Source organism: Rattus norvegicus, chromosome 15, assembly GCF_021556685.1.
Source record: "Rattus norvegicus strain SHRSP/BbbUtx chromosome 15, alternate assembly SHRSP_T2T, whole genome shotgun sequence".
NCBI classification, from domain to species: domain Eukaryota; kingdom Metazoa; phylum Chordata; class Mammalia; order Rodentia; family Muridae; genus Rattus; species Rattus norvegicus.
In genome coordinates this window covers 105,146,652-105,166,737 of record NC_141548.1, presented here as the reverse complement: position 1 = coordinate 105,166,737, position 20,086 = coordinate 105,146,652, and the positions used below count along the sequence as shown (strand labels likewise).

The 20,086-nt window shown below is 46.8% G+C and overlaps 1 long non-coding RNA gene across 1 annotated transcript in view; it reads left to right on the top strand.

Annotated features, from left to right (window-relative positions):
• Positions 1-2,138: 2,138 nt before the first annotated feature.
• Positions 2,139-20,086, top strand: part of LOC120097095 (uncharacterized) — an 85,447-nt gene continuing 67,499 nt past the window's right edge. Inside the window, exon 1 of the long non-coding RNA XR_015639101.1 lies at positions 2,139-2,267. This is a non-coding gene — a long non-coding RNA (uncharacterized LOC120097095). The remainder of the gene's footprint in view (positions 2,268-20,086) is intronic.

Here is a 20,086-nt window from a genome sequence, read left to right as displayed (position 1 = left end):
TGAAAGTGCTTGTGTTAAACAAGAGTTATGAGTCATCCAAAACAACAAACATTTTGATTTTCTTTGCCTAAAGGGCTTTCCCTGGCTATGGGCACCGTGAAAAAATAATGTCCTTGCTGAGAAAGGAACACCAGTAGTTGCATTACAAGCGGGGGCATTAAATATTGAATGACATGGGGAAAGGAGCTTGTCGAGGGGCACTCAACCTTAAAGTCTTTCTTCAACTTTGTCTTCGGTGGCTGCTGGACTATTTAAGATGGTATTAATTAAGGCAGCTTCGGATGCTGTGGAGCCAGCCGGCCCCTGGGCTGAGCTCTGTCAATGGGCCTGTGTCCGCATGTTCTGCTTATGGGTTGGCTGAAATGTCACCTCTCATTTGCAGGCTGAAGAGAAGTGACCATCCTACACTGAGGGCGGCAGGAATGCAGTCAGCAGCCATAGTTAAAAGAGTTTGAGGGACTAGGGTAAAGGGCTAGGGTGGGGGGGGGCGTGAGGGGGAAGAGGGACATGCAAACGGCCGTTGGGAAGGGGGTGGAGGAAGGTGCACCCTGTGCCCTCTTGGGACAGGGGCCATTTAGGTCTTGTAGGGTTTGGATACCCCCTCTTTTTTTTTTAATCCTTTCTGCGTGGGGAAAATTAAAAAAAAACACTAGTCCTACAAAACTATATTAACCAGTCTGGATCCTACAAAGAAAGATAAAAACTAAGTGCAAACAGGTCTCTTAACTAAGATACCTTGCTCGCTAGGTCTTGGTCACAGACCAAGATCTTAAGATCCACTTTTACAGGTGGGGGTGGGGCAACTGAGGCCTCAAGAAAGGCTCTGAAATAATTTCCACCAGTATTCTCTGATGAATGACACCTGACAAAAAGTCAGGCTCTGCTTAAGGTGGCCCCAAGCCCAGATAGAAATTTATTCCAGCGTTTAGAAATTTCTAGAAAGGAGAGAAGAAGAAGAAGAAGAAGAAGAAGAAGAAGAAGAAGAAGAAGAAGAAGAAGAAGAAGAAGAAGAAGAGGAAGAGGAAGAGGAAGAGGAAGAGGAAGAGGAAGAGGAAGAGGAAGAGGCAGAGGCAGAGGCAGAGGCAGAGGCAGAGGCAGAAGCAGAAGCAGAAGCAGAAGCAGAAGCAGAAGCAGAAGCAGAAGCAGAAGCAGAAGCAGAAGCAGAAGCAGAAGCAGAAGCAGAAGCAGAAGCAAAAGCAGCAGCCTACTGCCTGCCAACTGACTGTGGTATAAATTAACCCATGCTTCAAGAACCAGTTGACTAAGGCTTCTTAAAGAGGAGAGACAAGAGTTGGCTGGCTGGAGAGGCCAGGGTATCCTGGCAAATTGACTTTGGCAGCCTGAACCCCCACCCTTCCCCCACCCCATCTCAGGGCATGAAGTTCCAGCTGGGTTTGGGCCTTCTCTTTCAACAGAAGGCCCCTGGCAGGTGGAGAGATGATGCAGTCACTCTTTCTCTCTGGGCTTGAGTGATCTGGGCTCTTGCTATCTGTCAGAGGGGTTTAATACTCCTAACAGTAGATCTATTTGCAACATTTGACTTTTTCATCTTGGATGCGCTCCCTCCATCCACCCCGGGAGCTCTGTTTAGCCGGTTCTGTAAGGAAGATCTTCTTTCCCACTAACAGCCATGCTGTAAAAGACAGGAGGAGTCTGTGTCCTTTCACCTCAAGATGGGAGGGAGGGCAAGAGGAAAACCTTCTGTAAGCCCTAACACTTGGGCCTAAGGCCCTTCGACGCTGAGGTGTCTACAAGGCAAAAGTGTGACTAGTTGGGCCAAGTCGCTGGCAGAGGCAGTTCTACAAAATCTAGGGTGGAAGCTGCAAGGCCTAAGCTCCGGCCCAAATGATTTAGTGGGGAGGGCGCTTTTACTCATTTTCCTACTTCGTTATCCCTACTTCTACTTCCTTTGTACAAACAGGTCCCAAGACTGGGTAAGGGACTAAGAAAGGTGGCCTTTTGACCTGAAACACACCCAAGCACAACTACACACACCCGCCAGCCCCGCCCCATCAGTGCACTGGGCACACACTTGGGTTCCAGGCTCCTTGCCAAGAGCGCGCGGGCACCCTGCATGGCACACTGGCTGAAGTTCCTGCAAGAAGTGGCGGGGGTGGGGTGAAGAAGGGGTGAGCGGCAGTGCAGGCAGCCAGCCGACTGCTGGCGGAGCGCACAAGTTCTGTGCTCAACTTCGCCGCTCTTAAAGAGACCCGGGATCCCTCTGGAGAGGCCCTCGGGAGCTGGCGGCAGGGCTGGGAGAGGCGTGGGTAAGCTGGCCGGCGCGGGGCGCGGGCGGTGGGACGCAAGGGCGCGTCAGGAGGAGGGTGCGCGGATGCCCGCGGCCGGCCCGGCGCTCCGAGAAAGTCAGCCGGAGCAGCTGTGACTTCACCTATTAGCCCCGATGTCTTTCGGAGGAGCCTGGTGGAGTTAAACAGCCCACAATGGGCGCTCTGGGGCGCCTCCAGCCTGACCTCCACCCGGGTTTAATAGTTTCATAGGAACGTCATTAAATCAATTACTTAGTGAGCACATCATCATTTATTTGTAATTAGCAGCGAGGAGCGCGTTCTCTCCCCCAGCCCGCGGCCCGGGTCCCAGCGGGGTTGGCGAGTTGTGCAAGCACTTTTGTTTGCTTGAGTGTTGACTCCCGGCATTATTCGGCCGGGGTAATCTTTACATCTTAATCTAGCATTCAGGGGGCTAAGGGAAAACAAACAGGGCGCAGGCCGGAGGCCAGCCCTGCAGTCCCAGCCTTCTCCCATAACCCAGCCCTCGTGGGATGCGCCGGTCACACCTCCGCGGCTGGCTCTTCTCCCAATACAACAAGACAGAGGGGTAGAAGAAGGAGGCAGGCCTGGGGGACCCGGGAGGAAAGTGGCCACGGGAGAGGAGAACCAGAGGGCCGCAAAACGAGCACGGAAGGAAATCTGCCGGGCTTGTGAACATGTGAGGGCGGCGTTGGAGGGTGAATCCGTGCGTATGCGTGTGTGCATTTGAGTGTGAGCGCAATGTACCTGAGCAGAGAGATGGGACCAGGAGCCGAAGCCTGAGGCGCGGGCCTGGCATGCTTAGAGGCGGCTCGCTGTGTGTCGTCGCAGCAAAAGTGCTTTGAATTGGAGCTGCGGGACCACAAACGAATTGTAAGGTTAGCGAAGACCCGCGATGTTTGAAAGCCAGACCAGAACCTGTGCGTGTGGAGAGACTCTGTAACGGCCCGGTGAGGAGCCGTGGTTCCTTTCCCTACACATGGCAACCCTGGCCAAGTACTGTGCACATCTAAGCAGTTTCGGCTGCTAGAGCCAGAACGGTGGGCGACACGCCCCTGCATTCTTGCTGCAGTCCAGCTTTTTGATCCAAGTTGGATCGCTCAACTTCTGTAGGGAATTCCAGCTCGGGAAATGGAGGAGGCTTGGGGAGCCAGGGGTCATCGACAGTTGGGCTGGGTTCCCAAAGTGTGAATAACAGTAGTTAGGAAAAGGCCCCTAGGCACATACACTTTATCCCTCACACCCATCTGTGAGAGGGCTTCCAAAAGACAGTGTGGCCAGTAGCCTCTGGGCATCTTTCTGTTAGCCTCATCGGGATTGTGAGTGTCCTGGATTTCTACGCTAGTGTGTGTATGACTGGGGCTAGTTCATTTAGGATACTGTGCAGAGACAGGTCCTGATCTTGCTGTCCTCACTCGTGGTATTGCAGAGCTGGTACTCCAGAATAGCCTAGGGCTTCGGGGTGACACAGTGTCACCCCTGGAGTAGGGATACAGAAGGAGGCCTTTAGGCCTCTCCACACTGCTAGCTATGGCTGGACAGACACATGTGAAGCTAGCACTCTTGGCACCGCCACTTGCCTTGCTAGAATTCCCTGTCCTGAATACCCTAGTCCAGAGAGCCAATGACAAGTCTTTAGGCTCCTATGTGGCAGCTGTCTCAGTCTCCTCTTCCGATACTTCCTAAATAATTATATACACCTACGTACCATCCTATACACGTCTCTTTCCATCGTCTTTTTCTTTTTTAAATGCCAAGTTGACTAGGTCATGCTGTTCTCAACCCCAGGGCCTTAGGGATTCTTTGCCTGCTGGACACATCCTTTTTCAGGTGGACCTTTCTCCAGCTTCCTCGGATGGCTGAAATTTAGTGGGATGATTGACTGCTGAGGACCAACATGTTGTCTGGGACTCCAACTCAACCTGGGAAACGGGAAACAGATCCAGATAAACACTTTCGATCAGCTAGCTGTCAATCATTGGGAAGAAGTCGGTTTTAAAATATAAGACACAGTCTTCACTTCGCAGGCTTCTTTACCCGGATGGGTCTAGGCCTGAGGACCGAGACCAGACTTCTAGAAGAATTACCAGGAAAAGTCAACGGGCAGCAAAATAAAGCAGAATAGAACTTTTTGGAAACTCTCTACAACCCAAACATGGGTAACACGTTTCCTTTCAGTATGTTCTGTAGACATCTGTTCTAGTGTGCAGATCACATTGGAGTGTAAAATGTAAACATGACCAATCAAGTGCGCATGCGTACACACACACACACACACACACACACACACACACACACACACACACTAGCCAAATGTTGGGGTAGAGAGATCAGGAGTTCAAGGGCAGCCTGGGCTACATGAAACCTTGTCTCCAAAACTAAGGAAAAAAGAGAAATAAAGATAAAAAAGAAGCAGGTCTCAGTAAATAGCCTAGCCCAGGCCGGCCTTAAGCTGGAGAACATCCTGTCTCAGGCCCCAGGAACTGGTATTGCAGATGTGCATGTCTCTGAAGCCCTGGAAACCTTCTGTTTTTTAAAGATTGGGTTTCATGTATTCCAGGCTGGCCTCAAACTGACTACGTAGGGCAACCTTGGACTTTCAATCTTTCTGTCTCTAGGCATCTACCAACATTTCTGGTTTATAAGTGCTGGGTACTAGAGCTTCCAGGGACTAAGCCACTACCTAAAGACTATACATGGACTGACCCTGGACTCTGACCTCATAGGTAGCAATGAATATCCTAGTAAGAGCACCAGTGGAAGGGGAAGTCCTGGGTCCTGCTAAGACTGAACCCCCAGTGAACTAGATTGTTGGGGGGAGGGCGGCAATGGGGGGAGGATGGGGAGGGGAATATAAAGAAGGGGAGGGGGAGGGATTAGGGGGATGTTTACCAGGAAACCGGGAAAGGGAATAACACTCGAAATGTAAATAAGAAATACTCAAGTTAATGAAAAAAAAAAAAAAGACTATACATGGACTGACCCTGGACTCTGACCTCATAGGTAGCAATGAATATTCTAGTAAGAGCACCAGTGGAAGGGGAAGCCCTGGGTCCTGCTAAGACTGAACCCCCAGTGAACTAGTCTGTTGGGGGGAGGGCGGCAATGGGGGGAGGTTGGGGAGGGGAACACCCATAAGGAAGGGGAGGGGGGAGGGGGATGTTTGCCCGGAAACCGGGAAAGGGAATAACACTCGAAATGTATATAAGAAATACTCAAGTTAATTAAAAAAAAAAATAAGTGCTGGGTATTGAACACAGGGCCTCATGCTTGGAAGGCAAAAACTCTCCAGACTAAGCTATAAATCCAGCCCTAAGGAACTCTATTATGGATGGTTGGTTGGTTGGTTGGTTGGTTGGTTGGTTGGTTGGTTGGTTTAAATTCTAACCTTGCAGAAGATCAGAGCCAGCATATTCTGGATCTGACTAGATTTAGGATTTGCCTGGAGTAACGCAAGACTGAAAAAGACTACATCTAAAATTAAATTAAAATGTAATTCACCCTTAACTTTTCTTTCTAATTCCCAACCCCCTCCAGCCTCCTACACTGTTTAATAAGACAGAATCCCTTGGAAAGGGGAAGGCAAATCTGGGAAGTGTTTTATGAGCTGGCACAGAATTCAGTGCAGTGGTTGATTTAGAAAACTTGACGCTGCCTACAAGTGATAGTCACATGGTGAAGTGAATCTCTCTTTGGGACCCAAGCCCTAACAGCTTTCTGGCTTTTTTCTGTGACATTCTGGTCTGAGTCCATCTTTACTGAGCATCCCTGTGCTGTCCCATCTGAGTGACCCTATCGGTGGAAGCTCGGCGGATATCTTTCAGTTTTCCCTTTCCATTTCCCTGGGGTCTCCCTGGAGTCCTTACCATTGGATTCCCCAGTCTCAAAACCATGAGGCATTGTCCTGAAAGACTGCCATTTCTTCTAGAGGCTTCTCTTGTTGCTGGCTTTGTGCTGGCTTTGGGTCTCATCCTCCCTCTTAGCATGGTGTACAGCTAGCATTGACTTTTTTTTTTTTTTTTTTTTTTTTAAGTTTAAAGTCAGGCCAATGCCTATGCAATAGTACCCTAGGTTTCTGGTGATGTGGTTTTGGATAATGACATAAAAGCAAAGGTTTAGGAACAGCCAATGCCAACAACTCTGATCTCCTCTATGGATGAGAGCAGAGCTCAGACCTAGTTGGTTATTAAATAATCTTTTTTTTTTCTTTTTCTTTTTCTTTTTTTCTTTTTTCTTTTTTTTCGGAGCTGGGGACCGAACCCAGGGCCTTGCGCTTGCTAGGCAAGCACTCTACCACTGAGCTAAATCCCCAACCCCTATTAAATAATCTTAAGGAGCAAGGATTAAGAAACCCACAGCAGGACAAGTGACTGACCTGCTACTGACAGAAACATCTCTGTGGCCTCAGTCCTCAGCCCCTGAATGTACTGTTCCCTAGTTAAACTTGAGGGGGCCAAAGGAAGAATGGCTTCCAGAAAGCACTTCTGAGGGGGCAGTAACAAGCAACTTCAGAAAGATCCCTACAGTTGAGCTGTGGCTATCCCTCCTCGACCCGCTCTCCCTCCGACTATAGACTTTGACAATAGGTCCTGTCTTATTGATTGCATAAAAGCAGGATACAGGAGTGGTCCAGAGATTTTGGAAATGTGTCTTCAAAGAACTTCTGTGTCTTCCCCTCTGCAAGGAGACAGGAGTATGCGTGTCAGCATCCTCTGACTGAGTGGGGGCAGGGAAGCTGGGAAACCACATCATAAAAAGGGTCATCCTTGGTTCCTTAAGTTACTTTTTGAGATCACAGTGAGGTTTTATGTATTGACTAAGGCTTTCTCTTTTTATGTTTTATTTTTTTATTATGTGTATACGTGTGGTGGGAGATGTGTGCGTGTGAGTGCAGATGCCCTCAGAGGTCATGGGCACCAGATCCCCCCTCTCCCCGCCCAACTGGAGTTACAAGCAATTGTGAACTGCTCATTGTAGGGATTGGGAATTGAACTGTCACAATGGCCCCATAGGGTGTGTGTGTGTGTGTATGTGTTGTGTTTTATATGTATACATATATATGTGTTAACATTTGTGTGTTTGTTGTTTGTGAGCGTGTACATACATGTAGGCCACAGTTTGGGGAGATTAGAGTTTGACAAAGCAGGAGTTGCTTTTCTCTGCTTCCATCCTGTGGGTTCTGGGGCACGAGCTCAGGTCGTTAGGCTTGGTAGCAAAGGCCTTTACCTACTGAGCCATTTCACTAGCTCCTGAAGTGAGGTTTCAATGAAACACTTTGAGCCCACTTCAATCACTTTTAATTATGTAGTTCAATAGCACTGAATATACTCCCAGGCTTCTGCAACCCCCACCGGCCACCACCACCACTACACTCTCTAACTCAGTAACTTTTCTTACTGAGGCTGGGCTTTACGTATAGCCCAGGCTGGCCTTGAACTTCTGGTCTCCCTACTTCTACCTCTAGAGTGCTGGAATTACAGGCCTGTACCACTATGCCTAGCTTATACAGCGCTGGAGATTAGACCCAAGGCTTCATGCATACTACAAGCTACTGTCTTTAGCCCCCTCCCTAACTTCATGTTTCAACTGAGTCATTTCACTTCTAAAGCAGTAGTCCCTGTTCCCTCCAGCCCTCAGTGGGTAGCCACCTACTTCCTGTCTCTGAGTTCGTGTACTCTAGGGAGTTCATACAGTTGTGTGTCCCCTCTTGTCTGGTTAGTTCACCTGACATACTGCCCTCATTTCAATCTTGATCTTTTTTTTTTTTTTCCTTTTTTCTTTTTTTTTTTTTTTGGAGCTGGGGACTGAACCCAGGGCCTTGCGCTTGCTAGGCAAGCGCTCTACCACTGAGCTAAATCCCCAACCCCAACCTTGATCTTTTTTAAAAATCTCTTTAAATTTTTGTATGTGAGCATGCTAAGGCGTGTGCACCAAGGCATGTGCGCTAAGGCATGTGCACCAAGGCATGTGTGCTAAGGCCTGTGCACCAAGGCATGTGTACTAAGGCCTGCGCACCAAGGCATGTGTGATAAGGCCTGTGCACCAAGGCATATGTGATAAGGCATGTGCACCAAGGCATATGTGCTAAGGCGTGTGCACCAAGGCATGAGAGTGGAGGTCAGAGGGCAACCTGAGGGACTCACTCTTTTCCTTCCACCATGTGGGTAGGTCCTGAGGATGGAAACCAGGTTGTTAAGTTTGGCAGTAAGGAACTTTACCTGGTGAGCCATCCGCTTGGTCCTCCAAGTCCTTCTTGTTCTTTCTAATGACTAGATAGTCTTCTATCCCTTGGGCCCCATCACACTGTGTTTAGGTCTTCTATTGTTTGTGGATAACCGCACTCTTTCCACTTTGGGTGGTATAATGTTGCAAGCTTGGTCACGTTGCTTTTAAGTATTTTTGTTCCTATGTCACTGTTTGCTCTTATTACACACACACATGCACACATACATACATATGCACACATATATACACCACACACACACATACCTCACACACGTACACACCACACACATAAATATAGACACACCCCCATACACATATACACTGCACACACATGTATATACGCATACCACACACATACACATACAACACATATACACATCATACACATACACACCACACACATACTTCACACACATATACACATACAACATATATACACCCCACACATATACACACCACACACAGATAAATATAGACACACCCCCACACAGGTACACACTCTACACACATACCACACATACACAATCCATACACATACACACCACACACACATATATATGCATATCACACACATACACACACACCTTGAATGTCATTCCTGTCAAGAATATAAATACCAGCCACTTATAATAGCATACACCTTTAATCCTGGCACTGTGGAGACAGAGGCAGATGGATCTGTGTGAGTTCAAGGCCATTCTACATAGTGAGTTCCAACACTTCTACTATCTCAAGAAAAAGAGGAAGAAGAGGGAAGAGGAGGAGAAGAAAAACTTAAGTATATTTAAGTATCATTTTCTCACTTGAATATGGCTTTCCACAGCCAGCAAAGTGCAGCCAGAATTCAAAGGTGAAGCAGAATATCATCTTTCAGTTCTGTGGCATTCCCATCATCATATGTGAATATGAATGTGTGTGTGATGTGTGTGTGTGTGTGTGTCTGTACGAGTTTGGGGAGGTATGTGTGTATACATGTGTATGTCCTAGTGTGTGTATATGTGTGAGATGTGTGTTTTTGTATGTGTTTATATGTGTATGTTGTATGTGTGTGTGTATATAAGGTATGTGTGTAGGGTGTATATATGGTGTGTATATATGTGTATGTGGTATGCATATATGTATCTGAGGTATGTGTGTGGGGTGTATATATGTGGTGTGTATGTGCATATGTATGTGTGTGTGGAGTGTGTGTTATGGGATGTGTGTGTATGTGGTATATGTACATGCATAACAGTGTGTGGTGTATATATGTATATGGTGTGTTTGTGTATATGTGTGTGTGTGTGTGTGTGAGATCTGTGTGTAAAGTATATATGTGTTTATGGTATGCATATGTATATGTGTGTACTGTGTATGTGTATGGGGTATATGTGTGTGTGTTTATGTGTGTGTATAGTGTGTGTAGATGTATGGGATGTGTATATGTGTGTATGGTATGTGTATATGTGGTATATGTATGAATATATGTGTGGTGTGTGAGGGGTATATGTGTAGGTATGTATATATACATATGTATGTATTATATGTATGTATATGTGTATGTGTGTATGAGTATAGGGGTCTTTGTGTACATGTGTGTGTATGTGAATGGTGTATATGTGTATAGAATATGTGTGTGTGTGAGGTGTGTATGTGTGCATAAGGTATGTGTGTGGTATGTATGTGTTTATGTGGTATGTGCATGGGGGTGGGGGTGTGGTGTGTATGTATATGGTGTGTGTATATGTATATGATGTGTATGTGTGTGCATGTGAGGTGCTTATAAGGTGCATGTGTGGTATGTATGTATATGGTCTGTGTGTAGTATGTGTGGAGTGTGTGTATGTGTGTGGTGTGTGTGTGGTGTGTGTGTGTGTATGTGTGTGTGTATGTGTGTGTGTATATAGTATGTATATAGTATATGAGGTATGTGTGTATGTGTACAGGGCATGTGTGTATGTGAGGTATGTGTATGTGTGTATGTGTATGTGTATGTGCATTGTGTGTGTGTGAGGTGTGTATGTGTGTGGTGTGGTGTGTATTGTATGGTGTGTGTATATGTTATGTATATATGTGTATGAGGTATGTATGTATGTGTGTGGGTTTATATGTATATGGTGTGTGTGTGTGGTGTGTAAGTGTATGTGTGCGGGGTGTGTATGTGTATGGTGTGTACGTGTGGAGTGTGTGTATGTGTGTGGTGTGTGTGTGTGGTGTGTGTGTGTGTGTGTATGTGTGTGTGTGTGTATGTATATGGTATGTGTGTGTCCAGACCTACCAGCACTCCTGCTTTAGAGAAACTATTAACACATTAATATTATCAATAGCAGGCAGCGTGTGAGCCATTAGGGATTTATGAAAACATCTGAAGCAAGTCGTTTCAAAGCGCTGATTTGTTTTATAGTCAGTATTACATTTTATGACAGGCTCTTTTGCCAACAAAATGAGTGCACAAGAATCATACACAGCTTTGTGGATGGAGACGGCTGCCCTGCCTGCCCTGCAAATTTGTGCTCTAGATCCCTTGGGAAACGTCTGTAATTTGTAGACAACTATTGACCCTTTGCCGAAGGAGTCCTGGAACAACGCTCCCACCCCCACCCTCTATATTTTCTGCTGTGGAAAAACTCACAACCCTTTCCCTCTTCAATCTAAGAGTGGAATACAAATGCCAGATTACCTGAGCACTCTCCTGGCTGTTTCTGCTTTTAGATGATAGCTACAACTGCTGCCTAACCCTGCCTCCTCTCCTCCTCCTCCTCCTCCTCCTCCTCTTCCTCCTCCTCTTGCTCCTCCTCTTCCTCCTCCTCCTCTTCCTCTTCCTCCTCTTCCTCCTGCCCCCTCCTCCTCTTGCTCCTCCTGCTCCTCCTGCTCCTCCTCCTCCTCTTCCTCCTCTTGCTCCTCTTCTTCCTCCTCCTCCTCCTCCTCTTGCTCCTCTTCCTCCTCTTGCTTCTCTTCCTCCTCCTCTCCCTCCTCTTGCTCTTCCTCCTCCTCTTGCTCCTCCTCTTCCTCCTCCTCTTCCTCCTCCTCTTCCTCCTCCTCTTCCTCCTCTTCCTCCTGCCCCCTCCTCCTCCTGCTCCTCCTGCTCCTCCTGCTCCTCCTGTTCCTCTTCCTCCTCCTCCTGTACCTCTTCCTCCTCCTCCTTCTGCTCCTCCTCCTCTCCATCCCCTTCTGAGTTCCCAAGAGTTTCCTATCCTTGTTGGCTTAAGACAAGGGCTCTATAGCCCCCAGATGACCTGAACTACACTGTGTAGCCCAGTCTGATCTAAACTCTGCTGGGATTACAACTGATAAACTACCAAGTCCAGCTTAATTTGAACATTAACAGGGGCAATTTCTCTGCTTTGTCACCATCAGACTAGTGAGGCCCTAGGACAGGTCACAGGTACAAGGGGAATGTGTGAGCCTCTGCAACCTAGTGACTGGCCAGCTTCTCTTCAAACATTCCCTCTAATCCCATAATTCCTGCCCCCAGCATTCACCAAAGAAGAAGGCAGGACTTAGCCACACTGGTTAAAGGGAAGAGCACTCCCAATGACTGGCTTGTGAAGCCTCCCTGAGTGTCCACCTCTGGGACCCAAGATAGTTTTGGAAAGTTTCCTCTGAGCCTTCTCAGGAAGCAGGGTTTGTAATATTTCACAGCAGCTGTTTAGCATTTCCCTACCTAGTTATTAAACACGAAAGGGAGTCAATTAAAATTGCAAAGTAAAATGAAATAAAAGGCGTCTTTGCTTTCTGTAAAGAGACAGCACCTAATTAAGAAATATTTGAATCCCACAAAAATGCAGACTCTCAGGGGTGACATAAAACCTCTCCCTTTAAATCAGAAACAAAATCCAGAAAATTAGGGACAGACCCAAGAGGTAGTCCTTTAAAACAAAAAGCTCCCTCCCCTTGGGACTTCTGACTTTTTTCTCCATTCCTTTTTCCCCTCTTCCACAGTCCTCAGGGAGTATTAAACGAGTTCTTTGATTTGATGTTTTCTGGTTGGCTTCCATCTAAGCCTGCAGCCAACTCGTCCTCACTGCCAGCCATTACTAACTGCTGGTCCAGAGCCTTTTCTTCTGACTCAAACCCCTCCCCTTGACTGGGCCAATTCATAGTGACATCCCTGGTTTTCTTTGTCCCCTCCAACTATGACCCTCCAACCCAGTGCTGGAGATGGGGCCCAGGGCCTTGGCTTCCTCCGGGATATGTGGATGCTCTACTGAACTTCACTCCTTCATTGCCCCTAATGTTTTGTTTGTTTTTCCGCAACTCAGCCTTCCCTTTTCTCCTTTCCCCCCACTTAACTCAGGCTGAACTTGAACATACTGTGTAATGGAGCATGACTTTGAGCCTCTCGCCCTGCTGCCTTTACCCTGACTGCTGAGTGAGATTACAAGGCTGTGCTTGCCCGTGCCCGTTTATGGGGTGTGGAGGGGGACTGAACCCGGGGCTTTGTGTGTGCTAGGCTAAGGACTCTAGAAATAGAGTTGCATTCCAGCCTTTTGGCAATGCTGTCTCTGGCTCCCTGTAGCTCTTTCCTGGACACTCAGTAAAACATCATGCTCACCTGCCTTCTGGCTCTTTAACTCCACCAAATTGACATTAGGATCCTTTTGTCTCACTGACTTCCACCTTATTCTTGAGATGACACCAGGATGCTGGCTTCCTGCTGACCTGGGTGGGTGGCTCAGGTAGCCCCACTCCATCCTCCTTCCCCGGGTTGTGGTCTCATTACATACAGACACCTATTACGTACACGCACCACAGTCCATTTTAGGTCTCCGCTTCCAGCCTCTGGTGGTTTTTACACTGGACAACACCCACCTTGGGTACCTGCCAGAAATAACAGTACATGTAAGGGATCCTAAACGCCAGAGGTTTGGACAGGGCAGGAGACCTTCCTCCTGCCTCCTACCCAGTTCTGCAGGACTCAGAGGTAGGAGCCGTGAGATGGTTACAGCAGTGCTTCCTGTAACATGGCACAATTCTATTTACTTTGTTTTTGCTATGTGGAGGATCAAACCCAAGACATGCATGATTGGCAAACCCTTTATTGCCAGCTGTAGCCCCAGCCCTTGGCTTAATTGTTTTTGGACTAAACAATCAGAGAAAACCAGTTTTTTGTTTGTTTGTTTCAAGACTAAGGAGAGACCAGTTTGTTGGTGTTTCCTTTGAGAACAAAGCCTGCATCTGCTTTGCTTTCTACAGGGCAGAGCAGGCTCCCCTAAGTGAGGGTCAGAGGAAAGACTGGTGTCCCTTGCTGCCAAGTTGGCTGAGAGGGACCTAGACCTTGAGCCCAATCCTTCCTCTCCTTCTCTGAAACACACTGCAAAAATGGCCTGATTTCCTTTCATTTACATTTTGAAACACAAGTATTTCTGGGTGGGATTTCTAAAAACAGGGACATAGTATTAAAAATAATCAGATAACTACATATTTTGTACCTACAAGAGGGGGTTCTTCTACCTATAGGATTCACATCGGGGACCTTGTCTCCACCCATGCTGACTCTACACTGAGATAACCGAAAGTGTCACCAGACATTGCCAAATCAGTGCCAATCAAAGACTCCAGAGTGATGCGCTTGCACGTAACTGCAGCACTAATCACAGTCATGGATTTTATGGGGCCAACCTAGGTACCCATCAATGCATAAAGAAGGTGAGGTCTCTACACACAACGGACACTTACTTGGCCATAACTAGCAAAATATCAGTTGTAACAAGAGCTAGAGATTGTCTCATTGAGCCAGTCAGGTGAATCTCAGAAAGACAAAGACTGTGTTTTCTCTTATTGTGGATCCTGGATTTTATATATTTGAAGTGAAAGTTAAACTGAAATTAGGGTTGAGGAGAGACCCAGGGAAAGGCATAGGAGAGGGGAGGTAGCGTGGGGCCATAGTAGGATCAAAGTGTATTATACACATGTATGACTTTTATGGAGTCCAGTACATGTGTAATGGAGAGACGGACGGACAGACAGACAGACGACACACACACACACACACACACACACACACACACACACACCAGGGTGGGGCAGCATAGATGGTTAATGTGAGAGATGAGAATGAGCTAGAGAACACATGCACAGTACAGGACAAGAGAGTCCTAAAGGCATCTGAGGAGGTAGAGAAGTTCCTGGAAGGACTTCTCTGTAAGGTGGGTAAGTAGAGAAGGCGGGGTGATTTAAGATGTCAGGCCGTGTCAAGAAGACTGAGTCATTCGCATCACTGAATTTCTTAGATGGACAATGTCTGTGTGCAGGGGAGTATGGAGGGCTGGCCAATGGGTGAGGTCAGACAAGAAAGTCAGGCAGAAACTTTCAGGAGGATGCCTAAGTTGAGGCTCAGCAGAGGGCAGAAGCAGCTGGGGACACAGGTCACAAGAGTTTTGTCTCGAAGGAGCCCAAGGAGCGTGTTTGTGTGCCGATCCAAACGACCTGAGCAGGCAGAGACAGACAGAGGCGTAAGGGCTGAGGGAGTTGAAGCAAGAAAGAACGTTAAACGAATAAGGTCTGTGTGTCATGTGAGATCAGAGCCCGTGTCAAAGACTGGCTACGACTTAAAAAATATTTTTTCATTTCTTTGTTTGAGGTAAGGTCATGCTTAGCTGGCTTCAAGCTCACTGTGTAGCTGAGGATGACTTTTTTTTTTTGGTTCTTTTTTTCGGAGCTGGGGACCGAACCCAGGGCCTTGCGCTTCCTAGGTAAGCGCTCTACCACTGAGCTAAATCCTCAGCCCCGAGGATGACTTTTAAACCCTAACCCACCTACCTATATTTCCCAAGAACTGGTATTACAGACATACGGCACCGTTTATGTGATGTGGGGTCAGAAGCCAGAACTTCCTTTATGGCAGGCAAGTTCTCTACCAACCAAGACACATCCTTAGCTTTGAAAAATGTTTTCAATTGGAGTAAAAATCTCAGAGCACTGGGGCTAGAGAGATGGCTCAGTGGTCAAGAGCACTAGCTACTCTTTCAGAGGATCTAGGCTCAATTCCCAGAATCCACACGGCAGCTCGCAACTGTAACTCCAGTTCTAGGGGATCTGACACCCTCCCAACAATGCACATAAAGTAAAATAAATTAATTAATTATAAAAAAATCTCATAAAACTAATTTACATTTTATCTGCACAATTCCTTAGCATTCGGTTATTTTCATAATACTGTATACAGTTACACCGCACTACTCCCAAACCTCTGTGGGAGGGGAAGGGTGGGGAGGGTAGTGGGGATCACACCCAGGACATATCATACAACCACTGAGCTGTATACATACTCTGAGACTCATGAAAGCTGCTCATCCTAGCCTTGACTAACACTACAGTTTAGTCATAATCCTGCTCATCATCCTCCTGCCTCAGCCTCCTTAGGCAGGCCCTTTTTTTTTTACTCAAAACCAAAACTCTGTGATTTCCCAGCTCTCCTAACTTCTCCACCGAGGGAATTATTTTTGGTGAGAGCTGAATTCTTCATCTCCAATAAGAGTGAAGGTTCAGACCTCAGCCAGAGGCAAGGACGGGCTACAGTGTTTTGTCAATGGGAAGAGGGGAGCAGGAGACTGTGTGAAGCCAAGAGTGGAGAAGAGGAAAGAGCATAGGAGGAGGATAAGAGGACATATGAAATGGTAATCTAGAGAGTATAAAAATAAGACAGAAGTGGGAAAATCCTCACCGTGATTGCCAAAGCCAGTGCTCACTTACTCTTTGTACATTTGAAGTTGAAAATGAGACCAGTCAATAATGATGACTCTCTTTATTAAATTTAGAAATATGAGCTGTGTGCATGTAGTTCAGTTGGTGGTGTGCTTGCCTAGCATTCAGGAAGCCCTGGGTTCGATTCCCAACACTGCATACACTAGGGGTAATATAGGATACCTGTAAGGACCAATAGTTCAAGATCATCCTCAGCTACTCGGTGAGTTAACACCCAACCTAAGCTACATGATGTGTGTGTGTGTGTGTGTGTGTGTGTGTGTGTGTGTGTGTGTGTGTGTGTGTAGGCCAGAGGTCAGCATTGGGTGTCTTCCTCAATTGTTCATAGCCTTATTTTAACAGCAACAACAAAACACATGTTTTCTCATTGAACCTGAGCTGGTCATTTTGTTTTGAGATGGGCTGGCTGACCCTCAATCCCCTGGGATCTTCCTCTAGCACTGGGGTTACAAACACATGGCTTTTTACTCAGAGGCTAGGTATCCAGATTCTGGCCCTGAAGCTTATGCAGCAAGAATTTTAACCGCTGAGCCATTTTTCAGCCCCTTTTAGTGTTTTTCAATGGGATGGTTCCACAGAATTAATAACTTCTGCTCCTGCAAGAGCTACTGCCCTTCTCCAGAACTTCACTATCTCATGTCAAAGACTATGGCCGCTAAGCACCATTCTCTCCTCCAGTCCCTGGAAACTCCAGGCTACAGGGTTCCCTCCTGTAACGTTTAGCGGCTGATAGTGTGGGTGGTCAGTTACATTGGACTGGCATGGAGAGAGGAGGAAGGTGTTAAGGAGTATTACAGTATACTGGTTGCAGTGGTGAACTATATAACTCCATAGGAAGGCAGAGGTATAAGAAGTAATTCAATGGGATCCCAAAGTTACTGTCTCCTTTCCCATGATTCCATAGAGAGCAGGAGTCACAATTCATTTCAAGTTAATTAATTATCATGATTCCCTATTGCTCCTGAAGTCTGTACAAAAGGGTCTGAAATGGACCCTTGGGACCACAGCATTACCACCACCGCTACCCCTCCATCTCTACCTCCTCCTCCTCTTCCTCCACTTCCTCCTCTACCTCCTCCTCCACCTTCTCCCCTCCTCCTCCTCTGCTCCCTCTTTCTCTACCCCCTCCTTTCTTCTCCTCCCCCTCTCCTCCTCCTCCTCGGAGCCATAGACCTGAGAAAACAGTGTAGCCCCCTATGCTCCCCGCACACCCTGCACCTCATTAGGTAGGAGAAGAGGCATATGGTGTTGTACATGGGAAAGAGGTACGCCATCTATGAATAGCAGCACGGTGTGAACAGACAGGCTGACAGATGATTGCACTGGATCTGATCACACAATATGGGCAGTCGCATCGTGTGAAAACCCCCAAAGCTTCAGAAACTTGCTAACATCCTCCTCGCTTTCTGCTTCCCAGCCCCTGTATCCTTTAGCCAAGCTCCAATGGGGGGGTGGGTTCTCTCCTCCCAGCTCCAGGCTCTGCCCTAAACTTCCTTCTTTGCAACTTTTCATCACCCTAATCTATATTTGTTAAGGCCAGCTAGTCTTCTTAAGTAAAATGTTTTTATTACTTGTTATTTTTAGTTTTTAAGTTTTTAAAAATTAAATTATCTCTCTTTCTGCCCCCCCCCCAATTTCTCTTTCATATTGTGCATATGTGTAAGCACATCCTGTGAATGTGGAGGTCAGGGGACAACTTTCAGGAAGCAGGTCTCTTTCCACCATGTGAATCCAAGGAACTGAACTCACAGGTCATCAGATTTGGTGGCAAGAGCCTTTACCTGCTGATCCCAGCCTGGTTTTGTTTGTCTGTCTGTTGTTTCCTTTGCGGTTTTTGAGGCAGAATCTCTCATAGCCCAGGCTGACTTTGAACCTGCTATGTGGTGGAGGATGGCCTTGAACTCCTTGTTCACCTGCCTCAGCTGCCCAAGTGCTGGGATACAGGCATGGACCACCATGCCTCCTTTAATCCATGTGTTCCTCACAATATACCACACTCATCCTTTGTGTTGTATTACCTGACTTTGTGGGCATGTTTGCCTCTCTGCGTGCATGCATGTATGTGTGTGCCTCTGTGCCTTGCAAATTATATATTCAGTTCTTGAAAGATACACCGATACCACACAAGTACACGTTTGAAGAGATGGTGGCTGCATCTATTTTCCACAGCATAGAGGAAACAGACACACGAGGGGATTTGTCTTTTATAGACAAAGCTGAGGCAGGGCTTCTCTTGTATTATACAATATCAGGCAATCAATCAGTAGGTAAGTCTAAGCTCCCACCGTGTCTTGCTTCCAATAATACTTTAGGAGACTCAGGAGGTCATCGGGAAAGCAGCTGCTTCGATGTCGAGAGCTAGAGAAACCCCTCTGTAGCACCTGATTTCACCCTTTCACCATTTGGTGTGGTACATGTTGAGTTGTACTGAACTTGATCTGCCACATGTGGCTGGTGGCCATATTGGATGATACAGCTTTTATTCATAATGAGCTACAAGCTTTTTCAATTAAGATAATTTTAATTAAATTTATTCTGTGCCAGATTATTTATCATCTCTGGCTACAAATAGTGAATAACTGAGTGACCCTGACTGCACACGTAGTGTACATGAGTGACCCTGACTGCACATGTAGTACATGAGTGACCGTGACTGGACATGTAGTGCACATATATGACCCTGACTGCACATGTAGTGCACATGAGTGACCCTGACTGTACATATAGTGCACATGAGTGACCCTGACTGCACATGTAGTACACATGAGTGACCCTGACTGCACATGGAGTGCACATGAGTGACCCTGACTGCACATGTAGTACACATGAGTGACCCTGACTGTACATGCATTGCACATGAGTGACCCTGACTGCACATGTAGTACACATGGGTGACCCTGACTATACATGTAGGGTTTATATTTCTCCCTTAGCAAACAGCTCCACATGAACAATGGGGAGGGAGTGGCTAGACAGGTGGTAAGAGAGGGTTTGGGGAGCTTTTTGTAAGTTCTGCCATCCTGAGTGTAGATTTTTATCTGAGATGTTGCTATATGTTCCATAATCAAATTTTCTCAGAAATCAGGAAGTAAAAAGAATGGGAAGGGCTGGGGATACAGCTCAGTGTGAGTGCTTGCCTAGGATGCCAGGGACCCTGGGTTTGATTCCCAACACCATGGCATGATTTGTGGTAATTAAAATCTGGAAATAACTCAAACACATGTCAATAAGGGACTGTTTGGGTAATCTATAATCCAGTTACATAATCACTTATCCTGTTGTCAAACAGTAGCAAGGACACACTGTGTCGGATTGCCAAGAATCAGGATTATTAAATTCATTAATAAATAATAGTAAATAAATAAGGAAGCTGGAAGCTGGGTGTGGAGCCACACAACTGTGACTGCAGCACTTAGGATGTGGAGGCAAGGCCATGGTCAAGGAGTTCAAGGTCATCTTTGACCACACAGCAAGCTTGAGGCCAGCAGCCTGCACTACCAAAAAAAAAAAAAAAAAGTAAAGTAACAATGAGAACAACAGAATGACACAGCTATGGAGTTGTACTGATAAACATCTTTACATGTAAGAGAAGGATGGAAGCACATGTGTTAACATTTACAAGGGAAACGAACAGCAAAGGAGGCAGGCGCGAGAGATCTGGGAGGAAATGAGCAAACTGAGGTAGTCCCATCTTTAAAAATCACAAAGATGGGGCTGGGGATTTAGCTCAGTGGTAGAGCGCTTACCCAGGAAGCGCAAGGCCCTGGGTTCGGTCCCCAGCTCCGGAAAAAAAGAACCAAAAAAAAATCACAAAGATGCAGCCTCACCGGGGCAGTGCTCATTTGTTGACTAGAGCTGGGTCACGAGGTTACGCCCAGCAGTAAGTGGCAGAACCACGTACACCGTGA